Below are 19,969 nucleotides of genomic sequence, written 5' to 3' on the forward strand. Positions count from 1 at the left end.
AGGCCTAATTTCTACCTACATCAACATGATTCTCCCACATGGTGCCTGAGCAGTATCAATATCACTCCTTCCTTGCAGTAAAATGACCTTCTGCACTTCACAAATTGGGATCACGGATGGACTGATTTGTGGGGTCATCTCAAGAAATTCTATCACGGACAGAATGCCACACTAGGAAATTGATGTACCCCCTGCAGACAAAGATCATCTCTTTGGCAAGGAACGGCATATTTTTAGTCTTTTCCAGGCTTGTGTACCACCTTAAAAGTATATTTCATGAAGCGTATCCCCCATCTCTCTATTCTAGGGCTATTGCTCCACAAGGGTTGCCACAGTGATCAGCAGGCTGGCAGTCGGTCACTGTGGTGAACAGTCTCCTATACAGGCACACGGGTGATCACCCTCGCATGCCCACAGAACGCCCAAACTGGGAGTAAGATCTTCAATATCGCTCAGCCTCCCCGTGAGCTGTCGAAAGCTCAGCAGCACCCTCAAAGTATCTTTAAAAGGCGAATCAAAGCCCAGTACCTCATTCGGAAGGTCTATGTATATTAAAGAAGGCAGCACTGCTCATCTCGACCCTTAGAGTGGCAGCCAGTTAAACCAATGGCAGGGCCTCATCATAGCACTCAAAAATACGATGTCGGCCGGTGGGTTTTGCCTCCACATGACCATTTGTCTCCACTTTCAATCTAGATAAGTCACAAGTAGATTCATCCAGTTGCAGACTCTGCTCTGTCAGTCACACCACGCGTGTGAACAGTGAGCCATGAAAAATAAAGAACCAGCAGCAGTCTGAGAAGTGACCAATGCTGGCCCACCAAAGTGTGGGACTGCAGGAGCCAGAGTGAAAGTGTTAGTAGAGTGGGTAATCAGCCCAAAAGTTGAGGAGAGCAGGTAATGATACAGGCCTGAAGCAATTAAGAGGCTTGAGCATTTGTCCGGGTGTTTGCACATTTTGGCACATTACAGGTGCCCTTGATGTTATGGCGAGTATTCATGGCCTATGATTGTATTACCTGGGTGTTTGAAGCATCATCTATCCATGTCAGCCATTTGTATCTGTGAATACTTGAAAAAAAGGACAAGCTGATGTTTGTGGTTATGTATTTCCTAAAATGAAAGGTTTCGCTTCTGGAAAACCGAGGTTGCTCAAAATGGCAAGTGGCATATACCAGACAAATATTTGTATTTTAGTAATTGATATACCGTTGAAGACAAACTGCAATTCCAAATTTAGGGGCAGATTTACGCACCCCCTGTGCCACCAGTACGTCACTTTTTGTGACATACTGGAGGCGCATTAACTTCTACATATTTACAAGGAGAGGAAAAGCCACCCTGCGTGACTTTTCCTCTCCTTGTAAATATGACCCCTTCACATGCAGCACTTTGCGTGGAAGGGGCGTTCCATGGGTGTTGCTGTGGGTGTTCCCACGCAACACCCGTGGAACGGAACACATTTCCAGATTTATGAGGAATTGTAAATCTGGAAATGCGTGTCAATGCTATGCCTCCCCGTAGCGAGGCGCAACTAGGAGAATTGTTTTCATTTCTTCTTGGTTTTTCCTCTTTCAAAGCGTGCTGCATTCTACAGCATGCATTGAAAGAGGAAAATGCCTGTAGTGATTGTTTTTGTGCAGGCAGATACCCCTGCCTGCACAAAAACAATCTCCCCACGATGCAGGCATCCTTGCACCATGGGGCAAGGGTGCCTGCACATGGCTGCAGTTTGTGTACCAGCACAGGGGAGAGCACAGGAATGCAACATATTATTGTAAATATGTTGCATTCCTGTGCTCCGGAAGTGCCGCAGCGTGGCGCAGCCAAAGGGCTTGCATTGCCGCGCTGCGGCACTTCCTTGTAGATCTGCCCCTTGGAGTTTAAATTTGGATGATAATTAAAGCTGAGTTGGGAACACTCATTGGCACGGCTATGTCCCTTGTGCCAGAGGACACAAAATGCCCTGGCTGGTATTTTATCAGCCAGATGGAGACATTTAATATTTATAAGTGTTTTCTAGGTCTTTCTGCTGGTAACCTCACCTGAAAATCTGAGGTAGTCACTACTGATAATCCTGCTTAGGGTGGTAATATTGTAATGATAATATATGCGGTCACCATTTTCAAGTGATACAAATTACCAGTAGCTCAGGAAGGCTCTCCTGGAGCAGAAGTAGCTCTCACTACTAAAAAGGTTGGAGGCCCTGATCTAGTGGGAACATTATCTTACCATGCCAAGGAATGGCCTCAAGTCAAATTTGTTGGTGGGTCTCGGCAACTTTGGGCTTATCAGGCTGGACTGGAAACCAAACTCAGCCCTGACAAAAATGTTGACGCTAGCTCCAAACTGCAGGAGACTCAACTAAAATGCACCCATGGGGGCATCGTCAGAACAGATAGTTCAGCCCTGGCATCCACTTCCCAGGAAGGAACAGCATCACAGTTAGATCTTTCATTTCCATTGCTCTTACAGTGGCCTACTCGTGCTAGAAGCCAGTCTCTCAGCGTGTATGCCTGAGGTTTCTACCCACATACCTTATCCGCTCCCCTACTTTCCTCGCTCCTCCGGCACCTCCTGAGAGCTGCAGCGAAATAGATTCCGCTCAGATGTCCTGTTACTAACAATGGGATATCTTGTTTTTACTCCGGCAAGAAATTGACATATTTCTTGGGTACTGGGTGCCATAGTGGTCTTGTTTTCTACTTAGAACATAATACAACAGGTAAAAGGTGAGTGGAAAATATTTGCAGATTATCAGAAGTAGTGCTGCATTCTTTCCTGGCAGCATGTTTGTAATTTGAACAATAGGTCTGCAAAGAAAGAGTTACAAAGTTGGAACTCTGTGCAGTAACAGCGTGAAGGAAAGCTTTCATCATCCGTAACCTTTATTTGTACACATAGTAGTCATATCCATTTCTTAACATGATTTTCAGCACAATCAATAGCAATAACAGTCCAGCTCCAAAAAACAAGAAATGTATCAAAGGCATTCCATTCTTACTCAGGAAGTTGTAGAAAATGTATCCATGACTTACAGGACGTTTTCCTGTGCTTACATCAGCAAAGAAACAGGTCATGTGGTCAGAATGAGCTACTGGTAGTGCACACAGCAGAAGGGACCTTGGATGTTAGTCTCAAAGTATCTGAAGTACGCCAATCCGCCACAAATGTATCTCTGTTGTTCATCTTGATGGGTAAACATATTTAGAAACCTTCGTTCTTTTTGGGCACAATAAAATGTATTTTGACAAAATTAGCCAATTATTCAGCGGTTGGTGGATTTTGTGTCAAATGTGGTGCACAAGATTGCTCTCTTACCTCGACTCAGGGCTGGCTTTAGGGCAGTGCGACTGGTGCGGCCGCACTGTGCGCTGACCTGTGGAGGGGCCACGGAACTCAGGGGGGAGCGCTGTGTTCAGCAATAACTTAAGAATGGAGAGGTGAGAGGCACATTAGCCCATGGTAATGAGAGAATCTGAGGAGGCAGTCATGGGGTGTGGAGGTGCCAAAAATTATTGTCGCACCAGGCGCCACCAGCGCTTTGCCAGCCCTGCCTTGACTACTCAAAAGGCCTACTCCTAGGAGCCCAAGAAGCTCTCCAAATTGAATAACAATGGGTGAAAAACTCAGCGACCAGGCTACTTGTACACCTTAAATTCAGAATGTGTGACCGTACGCGGGCTCCCAGCATGCATCACGCTGGATTGCATTCAAAGCACTGTGCTTAACACACCAAGTTCTGTATGGAATAGGATCAACAATTTTATGACAATAGTTTCAGTCGCCCAGTCCTAGACAAAGCCTCACATCCACAACTACAGCTGAAAGTGTCATGCTTCAACAAAACCGGACTCGGAGGGTACTCTTTCTCATTTCATGACAGTAATTTGTGGACATTTCTTCTCCCAGCAAAGGAAACTTGACTGCCACCTTCCCTCTTGAAATCTGTAAAAACTTGGCTCTTCAAATTTTCATGCCCTCAGTAAGATCTACCAAAGTAAAGTATACAAAAACGTGTCGGATGGAATGCTTGAATTATTGTCAGCCACTGGTAATTACTCTGGACCACGTCCTTATCTAACATCATTTTGCACTCCGAGCCACCACAGTGTGGACCCAGCCATATGCAATTCAATCTTGACCCTGCTCCAGTTGGAATAGTCCAGCCCAACCCGCCAGGCCAGGTCCTCCCTGAACCCGAATACAAGCTACCCAGGACCGGTTTACGCCCAATTAGGGCTTATCGGCCAGGTATAGCTTGATCGCTGCGTCCAAACTGAGATGGCACGGTGTGTAAAAAATTGATGGGCTCCAAGTAATTACCAGTGACTGAGATTAATTCAAGCATTCCATCCATCACTTTTTTGTATGTCTCAGTAAGACCTAAGCATCTCAAAGAAAACAGCTACAAAACCAGTGAGCCAAAATGCAAACCAAGACAATGCATCTTCTAGAGAAAATCTCAGCAATTTCAGGTCAAAGCTCCATGAAATGAGAGCTCTCTCTCTCACATGCCCTCTGAGCAAGTGCACAGAGTATTAGCTGCGTCACATTCCCCGCCGTGGCCAGGCTATGTGAAGAACCTCACATACCTTAGCTAATCTTTCCCTCATAGGCCATTCAACTTTGTGGGAGAAAAAGAGGACCAATAAATGCTAATGTTAGGGTAATTTCAAAAATGAGAAAGTGGGATAAATTGAAGACAGAAGTTGAAAGCAATATGTATAAGGGGAGGAAGGTGTCAGTAACATGTTATAGCTGTAGTAGTAGTTCCCGCATTGCTAATTTGAAGCATTGCCTAGCGGTCAACAAAAACAGTAATAAGTGTAGGAGAAGAGGTCATTTTGTAGAGTGCGTAAGGGCAGTAAAGTCAGCGTGGCATTGGGTGATGTTAAAGAAGTAGATTTAAGTTTGAATCAATGTGGTATTGTGTGTAGGCACTGAACATAAGTCAAGGGGCTTCCCTAATTGTGACATACTGATTGATGGGAAGCAAGTAAGAGTCTTGGTGAATTTGTGTGTGAGTTCACCATCCAGATATGCAGCCTTGGGAGGTGCTCTGAGATGCTTCGCTGTTTGCTCATATTACATTGGCGGTACAGGTTTCCACTGATCGGTCAGAAGGAAGGTTGCCATGTTAGCTAGTTGTTTAGCTTCAAACAATTTTGCTTGAATATAGGGGTGGTATGTTTGAAATCATAGTCATTCCTGAGTGCTCGTGAGAGGTCTCTTGGTCATGCTGTTAATAGCAGGGTCAGCTGAGTGGAAAGAATGTCCGAGATAGGAAACAACTGTTCTTGTAATGCTTTCCTAAAGAATTTATTTTTTCTGTTCTAAAGAGACAGAAGGTTTGTTCTATAGAGATGAAGAAAGACAGAGGAAGAATTTCTAGCTATGCGCGGTCACTGAAGACACAACATTTTCAAGATTAAGTCCTGAACAGAAATATTTGGTGGTGCAGTATTTGAGGTTTGTCCTTCAACGAGTGTGTCCTACTTGAACATTTGCTGTGAGCCCTGCTTGTGATCTCTCTTTGTGCCTGCGTTGGGCTCGGCTTTTCTGCTCCTTAGCTTGGATTCCTGTTCTGGTAGTCTGCTTATGATAACTTTCTGTCAGCTATACATGCATCTATGCCTCCTAGGCAGGAAACTTCATCCAAGTCTGTACTTTGTTGATAGCAATAGCTTCTGTTCTTGTCCTGAATCCACTGTTTCCTGTACCAGGGCCTTCACTCAGAGCCCCCTCTGCACAGCTGAAGGCCATGTGTAGAAGGCCCAGTGGTGCAGGCTCTGGCTACAGACCATGAGCTATGTTCAAAGCCTCTGTTGCTTAGCTGAAGGCACTGAACACAAGTCAAGGGGCTTCCCTAATTGTGACATACTGATTGATGGGAAGCAAGTAAGAGTCTTGGTGAACATCCTCTCCCCAATGATGTGATGTCATGAATTATGTAATTTGAGATGTCACCAGTGATGGCATGTCTGAGGTCATGAGCAGTGCTTGAGGATACGTGAGTTACAGTTTGCGTACATACCAGAACTGGCAAACGTCAATGTTTTTTTTAGGTTTTGCTTTGAAGCCATAGCTTCACTTTGTTTTTATCTGTGATACTACTTATTAGGAATGTCTTCGAAGAGAACTACTTTCTCTAACATAGTGATTTAAATGTAAAACTTATGCCAAAATTCTTTATTAATATATTTCTACATTATTTGCATTTCACTGCGCTTGGTACTCCCTTCTGTCATCCAATTGGGTGTGGGTTTGTATTACTAAATTGACATGAGAATGGAACCAGCTTTGCTTGTACAAAGGACAGTAGGTATGCATGCCTTGGCAGATACGCTGACTCTAAGGGTCTCATTAGGTCAGTGCTTAATTTGTAAATTAATAAATGCCAGGTCTCTCGGAAGAAGGCAACTGCAGCTTGCCCCACTCATTGTTTCTAATAGCGCTGCCAATCACAGTACCAACACAACTACCATCCACCACACACCTAGTAGTTTGACAATTAAGACTATTCTAGGCCTGCATAGCTATAAGAATGGCTTGTGCCACAGGTATTGAATCAATAAATAAATGTTGTGGTGCTGATCTCTAAATTAGGGTATTCTGCCACATGGTGGCGCTGTTTGTCTAAGTGCCGGTGTTGAAAGTTATGTGCAGGTGCTCAGTACCGGAAGCCAGCGGCTCAAATTAATCGCTGCATTAGGATTAACCGCTTGCATTTTATGCGACTAGGAGTAGAGTTATGAGTTCCATTGAAATTAAGATTAAGAGTCCTAAAGGAACACTCCCAAGTCCAATGCATTTCACCCTACTGAAAGCAGGTGGAGCATCTGAGTAAAATACCCCAGAAAAGATGAAAAACAATGGGAATCAGCAGCATTATCTATTTCCCCGCTGATTCTTCATCGCAAAGAGGACTCTTGGGTTTGCAAGTGTAATACCCGCAACCCTGCCTGCCGGAGTGACTGGTGCCTCAGTATCTGTAGATCGCAGCGTTACCAGGTACAATTCCATTGCACACTGAATAAGGCCCTAACTCTCTTACCATGTTTGCAGTCTAGCTCAGAGCTCTGCATTCCAGTGCCCTCTTTTCTGAGACAATTATGGTCCTGCTGAAATTATTGATTAAATCTCCTCATGGCTTCTTTGCTGCACCTTTGCATTGAGACTTCAGCATAAAATGTTAAAATGCATTAACTGTACTATTTACTCATAATGAATTTAGTGGTGGGTGTTGGAGCCGGCCTCGTGGCGTGGTCCTGTTCCCCCTCGCCAAGCCGCACGAGGTCCCCTGCACCTCGGGGCTCCTCCATTTTGAATTGTACGTAACTCTGCGCGCCAGCCTACGTGACCCCGCTCAACCCGGCCTCGGCCCCAGCAAGCCCCGACATCCAGGCACCACCAACTGGCCAGGGGGTACCACGTGAACACTTCCCCACTCCCGGCGGAGGGCAGTATCGATGGGACCCCCAACCATCCTCCCACACCTAGGTGCGATCGCCCCACAGCTCTCCTGGGCCTGGCGCCTCTCCCGCTGGGTGTCTGGCCTCTCCCAGCCCGGCCTCTCCGCCCCCCCGGGCGCAAGGGTCCGGACATCAAAGGGCTCCAGACCTATATCTGGAGCGACCCTGCAACAGGACAGCAGTTGTATCCCAGAGTCGAGAGCCCTGCTGATTGAATCGCGGCCGACCCACGGAGAAGAACTCTTGCTTGAACTCTACCACGAGCCCTGTTGACTGCGTCGCGGCTTCACCTTATTGAGGTCACGAAGCCTCATGGAACATCGGAGCCCTGCTGACGCTGTCGCGGCCCAACCTCGCTGAACCCTCCCTCGGAGCCCTGCTGACGTCGTCGCGGCTCGAGCTGAACCAAGGCACCGTAAGAGCCCTGCTGACCTGGTCGTGGCTCGACCTCCACGGACTGAACACCAGAGCCCTGCTGACGCCGTCGCGGCTCGACCCCTCCGAGATTCGGAGGCCCTCCAGCGTGGGGATAAGAGCTGGGCCCCAGGTACCCTCGTACCCAGCTGCTGCTAAAGACTGTCCCGCTACCCCGTCCCTACCAAAGACTTTGAGACTCTTGTGGATCCCTCGATCCCCCCCTTGTAAAAATTGATAATCGTAACTTCATAAGTACTGATAAAGAACTGCTCGTCTTGCTGAATCCCCGTGAGTCCTGTGTGGTGGTGTTACTGTGCTAGTACGTTATAGGAGAAGGACCTCTCCCCGGAGGCTTCTCAGCAGCGCTCGGCTACTTCGTGCAGTGTGGGGGCTCCTCTGGGTGGGCTCTCCGACCCCCCGAGGCCCGCCTTCCAACATTTGGTGGCCAGCGACGGGATCCGAGCCGAACGCAGTTCGTACAAGCAAGTAACCCACTCGCTATCCATCCAGACGAACATAGACCATGAGCAACCAGGAAACCACCGCGACCATGGAGTTCCAACCAGAACGGTTGGAAGAGTTTACTCACAAAGAGTTAAAACAGTTCTGCAAAGACAAGGGCATTGCAACCACCGGCCTAGGTACCAAGGAAGAGATGCAGAAAGCCCTGAGAACCTGGATAGAGTCCGAGGTGGACCCCTCCCAGAACGAAGGGCCCCTGCCCCTAAATGCAGCCACACCACCCGCACCGACCCCGGCAAACGGAGGGAGAGACAGCCTGGGAACCGGCCTCTCCGTGGAGGAAATACAAGAGCGGGAGAAGGTCCGGACCCACGAACTAGAGCTTGCACGACTCCGGCTGGACGGCGAACTCCGGCTGGCCGAAAAGAAAATGGCCCTAGAACAGCTACGGCTGCAGGAAGAGATAGAAGAGAAAAAGCGGCATCGGGAATTGGAAGAAAAAAGGTTGACCCTTGAACACGAGCGGGGCCTCAAAGAACTCGGACTCAAGGCCCAGAAGGGGGAGACCGGCACCCCCAGTAATAGAGACGCTCCACCCCCCGCCGAAGCCAAGGTGCATATCCCCAAAGATGTCGTCAAAGAATACTATAAAAACGACGACATCCAGCAGTGGTTCAAGGCGTACGAGGTGGCCATGACCTCCCATCGGGTGCCCCGGAAGGATTGGGGTGCTGGCCTGTGGGGGCGGTTCCTTAGCGAGGGCCGAGACACCCTGCTCCAGCTACCAGAAGAGGTGGTGACCTCCTACGACCATATGAAGGAGGCCCTGCTCACCCGCTACGGACTAACCTCGGAAATGTACCGCCAGCGTTTCAGAGACTGCAAAAAAATCCCCTGTACCACGTGGGTAGAATATGTGGACTTCTTCAGCAGGGCCCTAGAAGGATGGATCAAGGGTAGCAAGGTCACCACCTACGGGCAGCTGGTCGACCTCATTATTTGGGAACACCTCTCCAACAATTGCTTCGTGGAGCTAAGACAACACCTCCTCGACAGCAAACTGACCGAACCGCGGAAGCTCGCCGCCGAGGCCGACCGATGGGTCAACACCCGAGTCCCCCGGAACTCGATGCGGGAGTACCAGCGAAACACCACCGGACCTCCCCGCCAGCGCGGCGGAGGAGGAGGGTCGAACCGGAATCGGGACACCCCCGCCGGGCCACCCCGAATTCCGCCTCGAGGGCCGCCTCAGCAACACCTCTCCCCGAGCCTGGCCCGAAGAGGGACGGCTCCAGCCCGGACCGGACCCCGGCCCTCGATAACCTGCTACGGCTGCCAACAAACCGGACACTATGCCAGCGACCCGGCCTGCCCCATGAACCGAAGAAGCGGGGCCGGCGGGCCCCGCCCCGAGAGCTGGCGGCTGCCGCCCTGGGGGAAGGGGAGGAAGAGGAAGAACCCCTTGACAGAGGAACCACTCAGTGGGAACCGGCGGCCATGTCCCTGGTCTGCCTGGGCAGCCGAGAAATGGTGCCCCGAGCACCCATCCCGAGCAACACCCAGAAGTACCAGCAGTGGGTCACTATCAATGGACAACGGGCCGAGGCCCTCCGTGACACCGGAGCCAGTGTCACCGCTGTCCGCTGCCACCTGGTGACCCCCGAACAGATCCTGCCCAATGTACTATGCTCCGTCCGGACGGCCGACAACAGCGAAAGCATGTGCCAGATGGCCCAGGTCCCCTTCGAATGGGGAGGGGTGACGGGCCTACTAAAGGTGACTGTCCGCAACGACGCCCCGGTGGACTGCCTCCTGGGGAACGACCTAGAGAGTTCTCCCTGGGCTCAGGTGGAGCGGCGAGAGCACCTCCGAATGATGGGGCTACCCGACTGGGCCTGCGCCACTACCCGGTCCATGGCCACCCAGGCCCCACGCTCTCCCATAGCATCCGACCCCACCAGGCCCGAGGGGCCCGCGCCACCACCCGCCTCCAGCGAGGGAGAAGCGGACGCTGATACCGGATCCACCGAACCCTCCCCAGACGAAATCGCCTCTCTCGAAACGCTCCCAGCGCTTGCCCAATGGCGCCACGACGGGGGTCCCACCCGAGAGCAGTTCCAGCAGGAACAGGAGACCTGCCCCTCCCTCGAAGGGGTCCGACAGCAGGCGTACTCGCAGGCCAACGGTGACCAGACCGGAACGCACTGGGTCTATTGGGCGGAGGGCCTACTGTACAGCGAACAGAAGATTGCGGAACTGGGGGCCAGTCGCGTGCTGGTGGTCCCACTCCGATTCCGGGAGTTCCTCCTTAACCTAGCGCATGATGTGCCCCTCGCCGGGCACCTGGGGCAGGACAAAACCTACAGCCGCCTGGTGACCCACTTCATCTGGCCCCGGATGCGGAGAGACGTGGACAACCACTGCCGGTCCTGCCCAACCTGCCAAGCCAGCGGGAAGGCGGGGGGCGGGTCAAAGCCCCCCTCCAGCCCTTTCCAACAGTCAACACCCCGTTCGAACGGGTCGGGATAGACATTGTAGGGCCCCTGGACCCCCGGACCGCCCTGGGTCACCGCTTCATCCTGGTCCTCGTGGACCACGCAACCAGGTACCCTGAGGCTATCCCGCTTCAGACTGTGACGGCCCCCGTGGTGGGCCGGGCCCTAATGGGGATCTTCTCGAGAGTGGGATTCCCCCGAGAAGTGGTGAGCGACCGGGGTACGAACTTCATCTCTAAATACATGCAGTCCCTGTGGCAGCAGTGCGGGGTCACGTACAAATTCACCACCCCATACCACCCTCAGGGGAACGGACTGGTCGAGCGGTTCAACAGGACCTTAAAGGGAATGATCCAGGGCCTGGAAGAGCCCCTAAGGCGGAGATGGGATGTCCTGCTGCCGTGCCTCCTGTTTGCCTATCGGGAGGTCCCGCAGAAGTCCCTGGGGTTCAGCCCTTTCGAACTGTTGTATGGGCATCCGGTCCGCGGACCCCTCAGCCTGGTCAAGGAGGGCTGGGAGACGAAGCCCCAAGATGCCCCTCCCGACGTCTACCGATACATCCTGACTCTACGAAACCAGACCCGCAGGTTCCGAGCCCTGGCCGAAGCCAACCTCGAGGCCAGCCAGGAGGACATGAAGCGATGGTATGATCGGAACGCCTCTACCATTGAGTTTGAGCCAGGCCAGCAAGTCTGGGTCATGGCCCGGTTGACCCCTGCGCCCTCCAGGACAAATGGACTGGGCCCTTCAAAGAGGTGGAGAAGAAGAGCCCCGTCACCTACCTAATCGACCTAGAGTCCCCCCGGAACCCCCTCCGGGTCCTACATGCTAACCGGCTCAAACCCCACTTTGCCCGGACCGAACTGAGCCTGCTACTGGCAACCGGCGATGGGGGCGAAGACGACTCCGAGCCCCTACCCGACCTCCTGCGGATCAGCGACCGCGATGGGTCCATCGAAGGCGTCCAACTCGCCTCCTCCCTGACCCCGGAACAGCGCCACGACTGTCAGCAGCTGTTGCAGCCCTTTGCAGCCCTCTTCTCCCTCACTCCGGGGGTGACCCCATGGTGCGTCCACGACGTCGACACTGGGGACAGTCCCCCCGTGCGACACCGAGCCTACAGAGTACCCGACCGGGTGCGGGTCTGCATCCAGGGCGAGGTGGCAAAGATGCTGGCCCTCGGGGTCATCGAGCCCTCCGACAGCCCGTGGGCCAGTCCCGTTGTCCTGGTGCCGAAGGCCGCCGCCCCAGGCACTCCCCCGGAACTACGATTTTGTGTGGACTACCGGGGTCTGAATGCTGTTACCAAGACCGATGCCCATCCCCTTCCCCGGGCCGACGAGCTCATCGACCGTTTAGGAGCAGCCTGCTACCTGAGTACTTTTGACCTCACCGCCGGGTACTGGCAGATCCAGCTCACCCCCGGCGCCCGAGAGAGATCCGCTTTCTCCACCCCTGATGGGCACTACCACTTTCGGGTGATGCCCTTCGGCATGAAGAACGCCCCGGCCACCTTCCAGAGACTGGTGAACAAGGTTCTGGCCGGGCTAGAGACCTTCAGCGCGGCTTATTTGGATGACATTGCCGTGTACAGCAACCACTGGGCTGAGCACCTGGGGCACCTCAAGGCAGTCCTGGCCGCCCTCCAAAGGGCCGGGCTCACGATCAAGGCCAGCAAGTTCCAGATAGGTCAAGGATCGGTGACCTTTCTGGGCCATCAGGTGGGGAGCGGTCAGGTAGCTCCCCTCCAACCAAAAGTTGATGCCATCCAGGCCTGGGAACCCCCCGCCACCCAGACAGCTGTCCGGGCCTTCCTGGGCCTCACCGGGTACTACCGGCGATTCATCAAAGACTATGGGAGCATTGTTGGCCCCCTCACAGAGCTCACGTCCAAAAAGCAGCCCAAGAAGGTGCACTGGACACCCCGCTGCCAGTTGGTCTTCGAGACTCTCAAGACGGCGATGTGCACTGCCCCCGTGCTACAGGCCCCTGACTACAGCAAGGAGTTCGTTGTGCAGACGGACGCCTCCGAATATGGAATTGGGGCCGTCCTGTCCCAGGCAGACGCGGAGGGACTCGACAGACCCGTGGCCTTCATCAGCCGACGGCTATTGCCCCGGGAACAGCGGTGGAGCACCATCGAGCGAGAGGCCTTCGCTGTCGTGTGGGCCCTCAAGAAGCTCCGGCCCTATCTCTTCGGCACCCACTTCCGGGTTCAAACCGACCACCGGTCCTTGCGGTGGTTAATGCAGATGAGAGGCGAGAACCCCAAGCTGCTGCGGTGGTCCATCTCGCTGCAAGGGATGGACTTTTCGGTCGAACACCGGCCCGGCAATTACCACGCCAACGCCGACGGCCTATCCCGCTTCTTCCGCCTCGACGAGGAGAATCCCCAAGGAGATGGGTGACTCTCCCTGCCTTCAGCTGGGGGGGACGCTTGTTGGAGCCGGCCTCGTGGCGTGGTCCTGTTCCCCCTCGCCAAGCCGCACGAGGTCCCCTGCACCTCGGGGCTCCTCCATTTTGGATTGTACGTAACTCTGCGCGCCAGCCTACGTGACCCTGCTCAACCCGGCCTCGGCCCCAGCAAGCCCCGACATCCAGGCACCACCAACTGGCCAGGGGGTACCACGTGAACACTTCCCCACTCCCGGCGGAGGGCAGTATCAATGGGACCCCCAACCATCCTCCCACACCTAGGTGCGATCGCCCCACAGCTCTCCTGGGCCTGGCGCCTCTCCCGCTGGGCGTCTGGCCTCTCCCAGCCCGGCCTCTCCGCCCCCCCGGGCGCAAGGGTCCGGACATCACAGGGCTCCAGACCTATATCTGGAGCGACCCTGCAACAGGACAGCAGTTGTTTCCCAGAGTCGAGAGCCCTGCTGATTGAATCGCGGCCGACCCACGGAGAAGAACTCTTGCTTGAACTCTACCACGAGCCCTGCTGACTGCGTCGCGGCTCCACCTTATTGAGGTCACGAAGCCTCACGGAACATCGGAGCCCTGCTGACGCTGTCGCGGCCCAACCTCGCTGAACCCTCCCTCGGAGCCCTGCTGACGTCGACGCGGCTCGAGCTGAACCAAGGCACCGTAAGAGCCCTGCTGACCTGGTCGCGGCTCGACCTCCACGGACTGAACACCAGAGCCCTGCTGACGCCGTCGCGGCTCGACCCCTCCGAGATCCGGAGGCCCTCCAGCGTGGGGATAAGAACTGGGCCCCAGGTACCCTCGTACCCAGCTGCTGCTAAAGACTGTCCCGCTACCCCGTCCCTACCAAAGACTTTGAGACTCTTGTGGATCCCTCGATCCCCCCCTTGTAAATATTGATAATCGTAACTTCATAAGTACTGATAAAGAACTGCTTGTCTTGCTGAATCCCCGTGAGTCCTGTGTGGTGGTGTTACTGTGCTAGTACGTTATAGGAGAAGGACCTCTCCCCGGAGGCTTCTCAGCAGCGCTCGGCTACTTCGTGCAGTGTGGGGGCTCCTCTGGGTGGTCTCTCCGACCCCCCGAGGCCAGCCTTCCAACAGTGGGCGTAACTTGTGTAATTTGCTGTCGCGTAATTACAGCAAAATTATGCAAGATTATGCACAATTATGCGAGAAGCGTAACCTTGCATTTAGCTCTATTGCACCTTTGCATCAAAAATCCTTAGTGAATGCATTTTCACGCTAAGAAAATAGTGCGAAATGCAACAGAACAGAAATCAAACTCAGCCAGCCGCCGCTTGCACTCTGTTCCTGTGCTCTTGCTGTTGGCATTTTTCCACCAGATTACTCTAAATTATACGATCAGGTGTAAATGTGTAATTTTCAGTAATTTCACATTACAAGAATAACACGAAATTACCAAAAGAACTCTGATTACTCCAGCATCATTAACATATTGCCCAGGCCTAGTAATGATGGAATCGACGTTTATCAGTTTGCTTCGATTGGCTGCCATTCTTACGAAGAGGTTTACTGACGACTAAGAACGTACAAGCAACGTAGGACTGCTCTTTATGAACTGTGCTCAAAGTTTGGATCTGACTACTTTAGTTGAACTAATGCCTTTTTCTCTCCACCTATCCACCCTCCTCTCAGAGGCGCTTGTAGTGAGAATCCAGCACAGGAAGACACTCCTGGGCTACATTAGATGTTTTACAGTATTAAATGCATTCCATAATAGTAATGATGGAAAGGACCTCTAAAAGTAGCAGACCTGGGTACTGCTGGCATTTGTTTTGTTGCAATAACACCCCTTACTCAGTTATAAAGACAGCAGGATAAAATAACGGATAACCCCATTTTTTTGCTCCTCTACCTATAAGAGATTTTAACTGTTAGTTATACACTAGTGTCTTTAATATCTTTAACAGTAAAAGACTCTTTCAAGGCCAGATATGGAGTAAGAATGCACTCAGAAATCATGTAGTACGAGGAGAACATGTTATAGCTATTTTAACATTATGTTAGAATATTTAATAAACGTAGGAGCATATTTACATGAAAATGGTGCAGTGCGCTGCCTCAAGCAATTTTGCTGCGTCGAGCTGCGTCATTTTCAAAATGCAGGTGTGCGCCGCATTAACAAGAATATGACGCATCTCTGTGCACACCCTTGCACCGGTGCTGAAAAAGCTGCCTAGCACTGATGCAGGCACCCTTAAACCATGGTGCAAGGGTGCCTGCGTTGCAGAGATGATTCTAACATCTTCCTGCACAATAACAATCATTGATCGTGTTTTGCTCCTTTTATGTGTGCTGCAGAATTCAGCACGCATAGAAAGAGAAAAAAACGAGGATAAATAAAAGTATTTCTCTTTGTTGCGCCACATTGACGCCTCCTTTTGAAAGGCGTTAGTTTTTGGCGCTGCCTCAGATTTACAGATCGTTATCAATCTAGAGCAGTGCCAAAATAGCCATTGGTGTTGCTGGGAACGCCCACAGCAAGACCCTTTGTACGCCCCTATGGCGCAGAAAACTGCGGCAAGGAGGGACATGTTTACAAGGCTGTGTTAAGCCATGCAAAGTGACTTAGCGTGGCCTTGATCTATGGGCTAGCATAGAGCGCCACCAGAGCGTCAAAAAAAGTGATGCTCTGGTGGTTCTAGGAACTTGTAAATATGCCCCATGGTCTCTTAATTAAACCCAGGGCGGCGAACTCCGCGCTTCGTTGGGAAAGCAGAGTTCAGGCAAAACTCAGACTCCGTGGCGGCGTGGAGTTAGCTCCTTCGCCGCGGCCCAAATGAAAAACAAAAACACACTTACCTGTTGTCTGGTGTCTCTGGGCTGCCCTACTCCTCACCGTGGTGTCACCTCCTCGCCAACGTCCTGTCCTCGCTGCACACCCCCACGTTTTTCGTCTTGCATGGACTGCTCATGCGCACTCCACACAAGACGTAAAACGTAGGGGTTTGCGACCGGCGACGAGGACGGCGGGGAGGAGGAGATACCACAGCGAGAAGGAGGCCAGCCCGGAGATGCCAGAGAGCGGGAAGTGTTTTTTATTTTTAATTGGGAGTGGGACTGGAACGGAGCGGAGTTGCACATAGTTTTTTTTTCTTCTCAGTGGAACTCTGTGGCGTGCCACCCCGTCTACTCCGCCCACCCTTACTCTTAATACTAAATCATTCTAGTGTGTTGTCCCTGGGTGTGTATATTCAAATGAGAAAATATTGATGGGAATGGAAGTCTGTAGGAAATAACAGATTTAATTCACTATTCTGGACAAAAAGTCAGAGAAGGGTGATCCCCCTTCTTTTATCCCTCAAGTGTGGTGGGTAGTTTACTAAAGGTACTCTTTAAATGGCTCGCCGCTATGCTCGTTTGTGCACCAGGCTGAAAAAGTGAGCTCAAAAACCTTGGACTAGCAGACTTTGATATCTTTAACTACAAGTACCAGAATGCTCAGGAAAATCCTCACCTGGAGGCGTTGCTCAGGACTGGATCTGGAAAATATGAAGCCTGTGAATTTACGTATACTTCAGAGCCTGAAGCAGTACCCTAGAGTGTTATTTCAACACAGCTGCAAACTCATGCATGTGCTGAAGGGGAGAGTGTTTGCTGCATACCTCCAGGTCCTACACCAAGGCTGGTGTGTCCCAAGGATGTCTCATGAAACTCCAGTTTGCCCTCCAGCCTGCCTGTGTTATCCAGGCTTTCCTTAAGGCATGTTGACACTGCTGATAGGCCAGAGTTTTTAAGAGGCATGCTGGATTGGGTACATTCGGCCTACCAGCCAGGGCTGCACCTATGAAAATATAGTAAGAGTCAATCATATGTAAGAGTTGTCATTCACAAACCGAACACGTGACTGACTATAACCCAATCCTACCGGCCTTTCAAATGTATTTGCCTGTATTTAAATCTCCTTGATGGCCTCATAGGCCGGTTGTAATAGGGCTGTTTGGTGTATGTCACATAGCTTCCTGTACCTAGTACAGTGAGCCAGGGGCCTGCCTGAGATTCCCCAGCTGATGCCTCCAGACCTCTGGTTCTGGTAAATGCCCGGGTTTCTTACTGGTGTTCTTCATTGCACCAGCAAATGTGTGTCCAGAAAAGACACTCAGTGCATGTCACAAAACGTTTAATACAGTTCAGAGAACAAGTCCCAATACAGACAGTCAAAAGCATAAACTGCTTAAACAGAAGAGGTGCTAGACCCGCTAAGCAGAGCAGCCCTAATAAAAGTTAAAGGACCGTTCCATTAAGACTGATAAATAAAGGTACGATGAGCCCAGATGACTGACTTACAGATATCAGTCATGGAAAGTCCCTTAGACTCGACCCGAGAGCCCAGTGGAAGAGGTGCCATGAAGTTTCTTTTATCATAATTGACTAGAAAGAGTTTTTCTGCACTGACTATTGGGGTTCGTTATCAGGCATAGCATTTTACGACACGTATTTATGTGGTTATGAACCTTCTGTGCACAGAGGATGTTGGTAGGTTGGGCAAGAGAAAAAGGAAGTGTGAGTGACAAGAGAAGGCCGGCAACTAGCTGGATGGGAGAGGTTAGTAAGTTGTTTGTGGGAGGTTTGTTTTTCTAATTAGGAGACTACTTTGGTTCATTATGCATGATATGGTTATTTTTAGAGCATGTCGAATTTCTGAGTTACTAGAAGTTTACAGAAAATAGATGTTCAGGAACATCAGAATAGGGTCACAATTTGGCTAAGGAGGTCAAAGAGGAATCAGGTGGGGAGAAGGCAGGAAATAACGTTGTATGGGAAAAGCGAGAAAGCACACTGATCTGTGGCAGGGATTTTTTACATTGAGAGTGAGTTTGTGGGTGAAGTATTTTTAACATGAGGTTGGCTTCAGTTTGACCAGGGGCGGCTCCTCCGCTAAGGCGAAGGAGCGTCGCCCCACTGCTCCTTGAGCAGGAAAAATAAAATTATAATAACGTAGTTATTATCATTTCATTTTTTCGCAGGGTTAGGACAGACCTAGGCTGGAGGCACAGGGTGAAGAGTGGTTTGCACACTACAAGTGCACATGACTGATTGGATGGCCGTCTTGGCCTGGCTCAACTGTCATGCGCACTTTGCATGTTCCCCACCACAGCCTTACACAGCCTGGTGGGGAACATGTGCAGGCCCCCAGTCCCCATCCAAGCGATGATCCATGGCAGCATTGTGATTGGCTTAGGGGAGCCTGGGTGCTTCCTGGTTCCGGGACTCGCCGGAGAAGTGGAAGAGAGACGCACCTGGCGGAAGAGGCAAGTGGTATTTATTTTTTATATTGTCCCCTTTCCCGCCTCTCCACCCTCATTCCCTGCCAGCTGCTACTGCGGTTGACACAATTTCAGGTTTAGAAAGTGTTACACCAGGTGTTTTCTAAGCTAGGGTGGTCGTGAGACGACTTTGGTACTCATTATTTTATGATGGTAGCAGCTACTAAACTACTATGCTAGATTTTAGTGAGGATAGAGTGCACAGATTCATTTGATGGCGGTCTGAATACTAAGCATAGCATGTCAGGTTACAGAAGGTTTTAAGTACTATACTTACTTATGACTCTTTTGTTTTATGGTTTTAATAGTTGCTCTGCTTATTGGTGTAGATTGTGTAGCAACCATTGACGCAACAACCCCTTGGATCATTGGGCATTCATTTGTTGGATGGACGGTGAGGCAAGCTGGAAAGAGACCATGTGGAAAATGGCTTGGACTGGATGGTGACAGAGTGATGCCACCATAGTAGGGCAAGACCGAGATGACTGACTTATTGCAGGGTGGGGTTGCCCTAACCAATGGATACTTGAAAACATTTTCTCAGGGGGCAAAATGTTTGGTCAGTGATGTGGCCGAGTGCCCCACTAATGCCAGCAGGGTGGCGGTGGTTGAGGATTGGGGGGTTGGCGGTAAACTGGGTGTAGGGCAAGTGAAGCATATACATCTGGTGGCTGAACTGCCCAACGTGAAACCAGGAAACCTGGGATTAATCCCATCTTCTCCACTTAAATAAATTGTGTGGTCCTAGGCAATTGTTTTATTTCACTGTCTCTCCCTTTTCGTCATAATCACATATTAGAGAACTTTAAAATGCATGACTTCAGGATGTGTGACGTACAAATATTTCTCCAGTGTTTGATTTAATAAACTATAATGTTGTTCATGTATATTAGGAACACAGGCCAACCAAAGAGTGCACATAATAACTGATTTGCCTCTTAGTTCTCTGTTGGCATTGTTGTCAGGATGGGGGGTAGTGGAAGAATTAATGTTTCTAAATTCATGTTTGAAACTGTCCCTTTTAGAAGATACTCTGCAATGCACTGATATGATCTAATGTACTCAGGTGAAACAGTTCTGCATATTAATGAAATGCACTTTGTAAATTGTGAAGAGACTTTATCATAGTTTTGCACTTATGCTGTAAGATGTCTTTAAAAATGAAGGTGCTTTTCTAAAGTTAAGAGGTGCAGGACACCCTAGTTACTTTCTTTCTTTATCTTACATTTAAATGCACGTTTGCCTTTTTATTTAACATCCTTTTAATGTTTTAGTGCCATGTTGAGTAAACAACAGCCCAGGACTGCTGTTGTCCAGGAAGCCGCATGTAAAGGTCAGGAGGGCCGCATGTGGCCCCCGGGCCGTACTATGAGTATCACTGCCCTAACCGTTTGGTGATGCACCTGGGG

Source organism: Triturus cristatus, chromosome 3_2 (genome assembly GCF_964204655.1).
Source record: "Triturus cristatus chromosome 3_2, aTriCri1.1, whole genome shotgun sequence".
In the NCBI taxonomy this organism is placed as follows: domain Eukaryota; kingdom Metazoa; phylum Chordata; class Amphibia; order Caudata; family Salamandridae; genus Triturus; species Triturus cristatus.